Source organism: Pristis pectinata, chromosome 13 (genome assembly GCF_009764475.1).
Source record: "Pristis pectinata isolate sPriPec2 chromosome 13, sPriPec2.1.pri, whole genome shotgun sequence".
In the NCBI taxonomy this organism is placed as follows: domain Eukaryota; kingdom Metazoa; phylum Chordata; class Chondrichthyes; order Rhinopristiformes; family Pristidae; genus Pristis; species Pristis pectinata.
This window is the reverse complement of record NC_067417.1, coordinates 16,681,491-16,687,490: the sequence shown is the minus strand read 5'-3', so window position 1 is coordinate 16,687,490 and position 6,000 is coordinate 16,681,491.

The following is a 6,000-nucleotide window of genomic DNA, read 5'->3' as shown; positions in this document are numbered from 1 at the left end:
TTGAAGTCATTATATTACAGAAGCTGAATTAATAGCATTGCCTTAACCAGCGTCCAATGCCAATTTTAACCCCCACTGTGTCATTTTGCTTCTGAAAAAGAAATACACGGGGTCCAATCTCACTGACTAATGCAGTACTTCCTCCTTTGCAGGTCTACACATTGAAACTAAAAGTGAAGCTTAGTCTTCCCGGGATTTAGACTCAGGAAATTACCCCTTGGATCCTGTTCTAGGTCCAAAGTGGCAGAAGATCTGGAGACCTCATTAATATCAAAGGGGGTTGCAAGGCTGTGAATTAGAAGCCAAAGGGGAAGGTAAGTTCCTTTTATATTCATTTTTATGATGTGGATGTTGATCCCAAAGTCAGCATTTATCTCTCAACCCTTAATGCCTCCTGCTTGAATTGCTGCAGTCCTTCCTGTGAAAGTACTCCAACAACGTTGCTGGGAATTCTGTGACTTGTACTCAGTGATGATGATATTAGGATAGCACAGTGATGCACCATCTACTGCTGCCGCTGCACAACTCCAGCGACCCAGCTTCAATCCTGACCTACAGTGATGTCTGTGTGGAGTTTGCATGTTCTTCCTGTGACCTGACGGGTTACCCAGATAGTCCATTTTCCCAGAGATGTGCTCAGGAATTGGTGACTGTAAATTGCCCCTAGTGGAGAAAATTGGCAGGAGAATCAGGGGGAGTTGATGGTCATGTGAGAGAAAATAGATTACAGCGAAATGTGTGGGGAAACCTGACTTGTGGAAATTATCTGAGAGCCTATGTAGACTCAAAGGGCTCCTTGTATGTCATCTGAAAATATGAGAAATAGACTTCCATTTCAGAATAGTATGCGACTTTGTGGGGTTGCTGCGGAGGGGGCTGCGGAGGGACCCTGTAGGTGATGATATTTTTCATGCTCTATGGCCGTTGTCCTTCTTGTGCGAGAATCATAAATAAGGGAGCTTGTTGTCAGAGTAATTATTTTGCTTTAGCTTAAAATTTTTAATCATGTTAAGTATTTTTAGGTATTTTTAGTTAACTTGATTTTTAATCATTTATATCTTTTTCTGCTAAATTACCTTAATAATTTTAATAGTTTTAATTGTTTTTAAATGTCAAAGATATTTAAAAGCTATTAAAAATCCCTTACAGGTTTTACAACTGGTAGGCCTGGGGTGAGGCTTTGCCAGCTATCAAGGCTGTTTTCAGGGGGTGGGAAATCTCACTTGTGATGATGAAGCCTTGCTATCATTCAGACCTCTGAGATGGAGCCCAGAATGCTTCTGACCAATGCAATTTGCCTCTGCAACAGATCAGCTCACTATAATAGTTGGGGGACCATGTATTGATGGACTGGGTCAGCATGGTCTGGAACAGTTAGACAATAGTGTTTTGCTTTCACTTTCAGCTGATGTGATGTGATTACTGAGTTGCTACTGTGCTGTAATCAGCTTTTTTTCTGAACAAGCCTATTCACTGCATTACTTTTCCATTGGGCTCACCAACCAGCTTCTATTAAGCTTGCTTTTTTTTTGCAGTTATTTATTGATTCCAACTTAGCAAAAAAAAGTGAGCTTTCTTAGCAGTTTGTATTGTTTTGCATCTATTTAGCATTTATTAAATTCTACAGTGGTCACAGATAGCTTAACCAGCAAATCAAAATCTAAATTTATGCTGGCAGGCAGCAAATTGTTTAACCTTGTGGCCTCACAATACTCAATATCTCATGTTCATGGGTAACTGAAAAGCAATAAAATGCAGATGCTGGAAATCTGAAATAGCGACAGAAACTGCTGAAAGTATTCAGCAGAGAGATAAAAAAACAGTGGTAACATTTCTGGTCAATGACCTATCATAAGAACTAGGAAAAGTTAGAAATATAAGAATTTTTGAGTTGCAAAGAAGAAGGAAGGGTGAAGAGAACAAGTGGAGCGCCTGTGAAAGAGTGGGGACCAAGAGATACTGAATGACACAAGCAATGGTGGTACAGGCTGAGAGAGGGTGCTGATGACTTGTTAATTGCAACTGATGCAGCATGATATTTTTCTTCCCTTCTTTGCACTCATTCAGCTCCCTCTGTTGTTACCTCCTCCAGGCAGATCAATAACAATGTACAAGTCTTCACCTCTCTCAACCAGCACACCACCACTTGTGTCATTCAGTCTACCTTGGTTGTCACTCCTATCATAAGCATGGCTTTTGTTCTCTCCACCCTTCTCTGCAATGGAAAAAAAAATTGTTTGATTCCTAACTTCTCTTACTTCGGACGAAAGGTTATTGACTTGAAACATTAACTTATTTCTCGCCACAGAGGGCACCTGACCTGCTGAGTACATCCAGTATTTTCTCTTCTTTTCCCATTAGGCATGCATTCATTTCACTCCTGGTGCCCATAATGATATATCCCCTAATAACAGGACTCCCAAGGCACTGAGCACAATTACCATTAGGAATCCACTAATACCAGAAAGATAAAGCCTAAATTTAAATACACTTCAGAAATTCTCATACATTTTGAATATAATTTAACAGCAAGATATTGACCCTTCTTCAACAAAACAAGCATTAGGCTCAATATATGATCAAGTTATTAAAGTGCTGCAGTTTCTTGGTTTATCCTTTGTCAGGCAAGTGTCCATTATTGAAATAATACAAAATTCACCAAACCAGCAAAAAGAGGGCTGCATTCAACTAAAAGCTGGAATATGTGCCACTGTGTATTGATGAACATCCATTCTAAAAGGCTAAGCTATTCAGCAATACTGCTGTTTGTTTGATGCTCCCTTAACCGAACATTTCAGGAAGATGCAAATGAGGCAATGTTTGATGCCACACTACATTCAGCATTCATTGGTGATTCAAGCCAAGTACTTGATATATTAAGATGCTTCTTTTTCCTGACTAACAAAATAGCATCAATAATCTGACTCTTAATTCTGAATATGATACTATATATCCACGAAGAAACATGAAATTACATCTCATTAAGGTTATAGACTATTAAGAATGGGCATGCATTTAGTGATTCACTTGGAATTTCCATGGCAACAACTGTCGAGGCAATTTTGGGAGCAGGACCTCCTCCTAGTGCTAATGGAAGGCTTGCTGTTGTCCAGACTATGGTACTTTTTGAGGCAAGGGGAATAAGCCAGAGAAAGCATTAACCTTTCAATAACTGCTAAATTATCCCAGCAAAGACATCTACTCACATAGCACCTTTAATGTAGTAAAACATCTCAATATGTTTAAAATGACTTTTACATTCCTCAATTTTATAACCATGTTGCAATAATGGTGATATATCCCAGAAGAGACACAAAAGACTGCAGATGCTGGAATCTGGAGCAGCAGATTCCTGTTGCAGGGTTTTGACCCAAAACATAGACAATTCCTTTCCTCCTACAAATGCTGCTCAACCCACTGAGTTCCTCCAGCAGATGGTTTGTGATATTTGCCTTTGGGACTCTTCTAACCTTTTTCCTCCAATGAGGATACTGACCAGATTGGTTGGAACACCAATTTTACTCTTCATCTGATTTTGGTCTTTGATGAATTCAATGGAGACTAAAATTGAGCACTGTGTAAATTGGCTTTCTATTTAGTCAGTTTATCTACCTGCCAGGCATATTAAGTTAATTTTTTTTCCCAATTTGCCTCATTGCTTTTAAATAAATAAACAATGTGCACATGAAGGAACTTATTGGAAGCAGGGATTAATTGGGAGCTATGCAGATGGATGTGTAAATGATTTTTCATTTCAGCAGCTAAAATGCGGGGAAAGTCCAAGACTGAAAGCTGCCATAGTTAATCTTACTGATCCTAAAGACAAGTTAGTATCAGACATTTAGCCTTTAGTGTCTATCCCATTGTTTTTTAAATGTTACTATTTGATCTGCCTCTTTGTTCATTCATTTCACATACTCGATATCCTCAGTTTAAGATAGTTATATCAGTTCCCTTTCCCAAATGAGCTCATTCTTGGTGAAAATAGATAGAAAAGTGGTGAATGGAACTTAATCCTGAAAAATATGAGGTAGTGTGTCTGGAACAGCCAATAACGATAGGGAATATTGATCATTTGGTACTGAGATTGTCATCATTTGAGATTGGTAGGATAATAGGTAATAAGTAGAATGGTGAAACAGAGGAACATTGGGCAGCATGTGCACAAATCTTTGATGGAAACAGGTAAGTAAACAGGTTAACAAGAGAGGTGGAAGGTTTAGTCAAGAGGAAGAAGGAAGCAAAAATCAGGTAGGGCTCTTGAGAGTTGTAAGGTAGCCAGGAAGGAGCTTAAGAAGGGACTTAGGAGAGCTAGAAGGGGATATGAGAAGGTCTTGGCAAGTAAGGTTAAGGAAAACCCTAAGGTGTCGTACGGGTATGTGAGGAACAAGAAGATGACTAGGGTGAGGGTAGGACCACTCAGGGATAAGGAGAGAAAATGTATCTGGAGGCAAAGGAGGTAGGGGAGGTCCTAAATGAAATCTTTGCTTCAGTGTTCACCAGGGAGAGGGACTTAGGTAAATGTGAGATTAATGTAGAACAGGCAAATGTGTTGGAGCATGTCGAGGTTAAGGCAGAAGCAGTGTTGGAGTTACTAAAAATCATTAGGATAGATAAGCCCCGGGGTCGGACAGGACACGTGCCAGCATACTATGGGAAGTGAGGGAAGAGATTGCTGGAGTGTTAACAATGATCTTTGAGTCCTCCCTGGCCACAGGAATGGTACTGGAAGACTGGAGGATGGCAAACATTGTTCTTTTGTTCAAGAAAGGTAAAAGGGATAAGCCCAGGAATTATACACCAGTGAGTCTTACATCAGTGCTGGGAAAACTATTGGAGAGGATTTTTAGGGACAGGATTTATGAGCATTTGGAGAAGCATAGTCTTATTAGGAATAGTCAACATGGCTTTGTGAAGGGTAGGTTGTGCCTCATGAGCCTAATAGAGTTTTTTGAGGAAGTGACAAGACAAATTGATGAAGGTAGTGTGGTGGATGTGATATATATGGATTTTAGCAAGGTGTTTGACAAGTTTCCCCATGGTAGGCTCATTCAGAAAGTCGTGAGGTATGGGATCCATAGAATATTGGCGGTGTGGATTCAAAATTGGCTTGCCCACAGAAGGCAGAGGGTGGTTGTAGAAGGGGAGTATTTGTTCTTTTTCAATCTTTTTATTAGTTTTCAAATTAATGAGGATTAATATATCAATGTTTATTCATGTAATACAAAGAGATCAGGAGAAAGAAGGGGAGTATTTGACTTGGAGGTCGGTAACTAGTGGTGTTCCACAGGAATCTGTTCTGGGACACCTGCTCTTTGTGATTTTTATAAATCATTTGGATGAGGAAGTGGAAGGATGGGTTGGTAAATTTGCAGATTACATGAAGGTTGGCAGTGCAGTCGATAGTGAAGAAGGTTGTCGTAGGTTGCAAAAGGATCTGGATAGGATGCAGAGCTGGGTGGAGAAGTGGCAGATGGAGTTCAATCTGGAGAAGTGTGAAATGATACACGTTGGAAGAATGAACTTGAAGGCAGAGTACATGGTTAATGGCAGGATTCTTAGCAGTGTGGAGGTCCAAGTACCTAAATCCCTCAAAGTTGCCGCACAAATGGATAGGATGGTTAAGAAGGCATATGGTGTGCTGGCCTTCATTAGTGGGGAACTGAGTTCAAGAGCCGAGAGGTAATGTTGCAGCTCTGTAAGACTCTGGTTAGTCCACACTTGGAATATTGTGTTCAATTCTGGTCACCACATTACAGGAAGGATGTGGAAGCTTTGGATAGGGTGCAGAGGAGATTTACAAGGATGCTACCTGGGTTGGACAGCATGTCTTATGAGGAGAGGTTGAGCGAATTAGGGCTTTTCTTTTTGGAGTAACAGAGGATGAGAGGAAACTTGATAGAGGTATATAAGATTATGAGAGGCAATGGCCAATACTAGAGATCACCCACATAAGGTGCGTGGAGGAAAGTTCAGGGGAGATGTCAGAGGTAGGTTTTT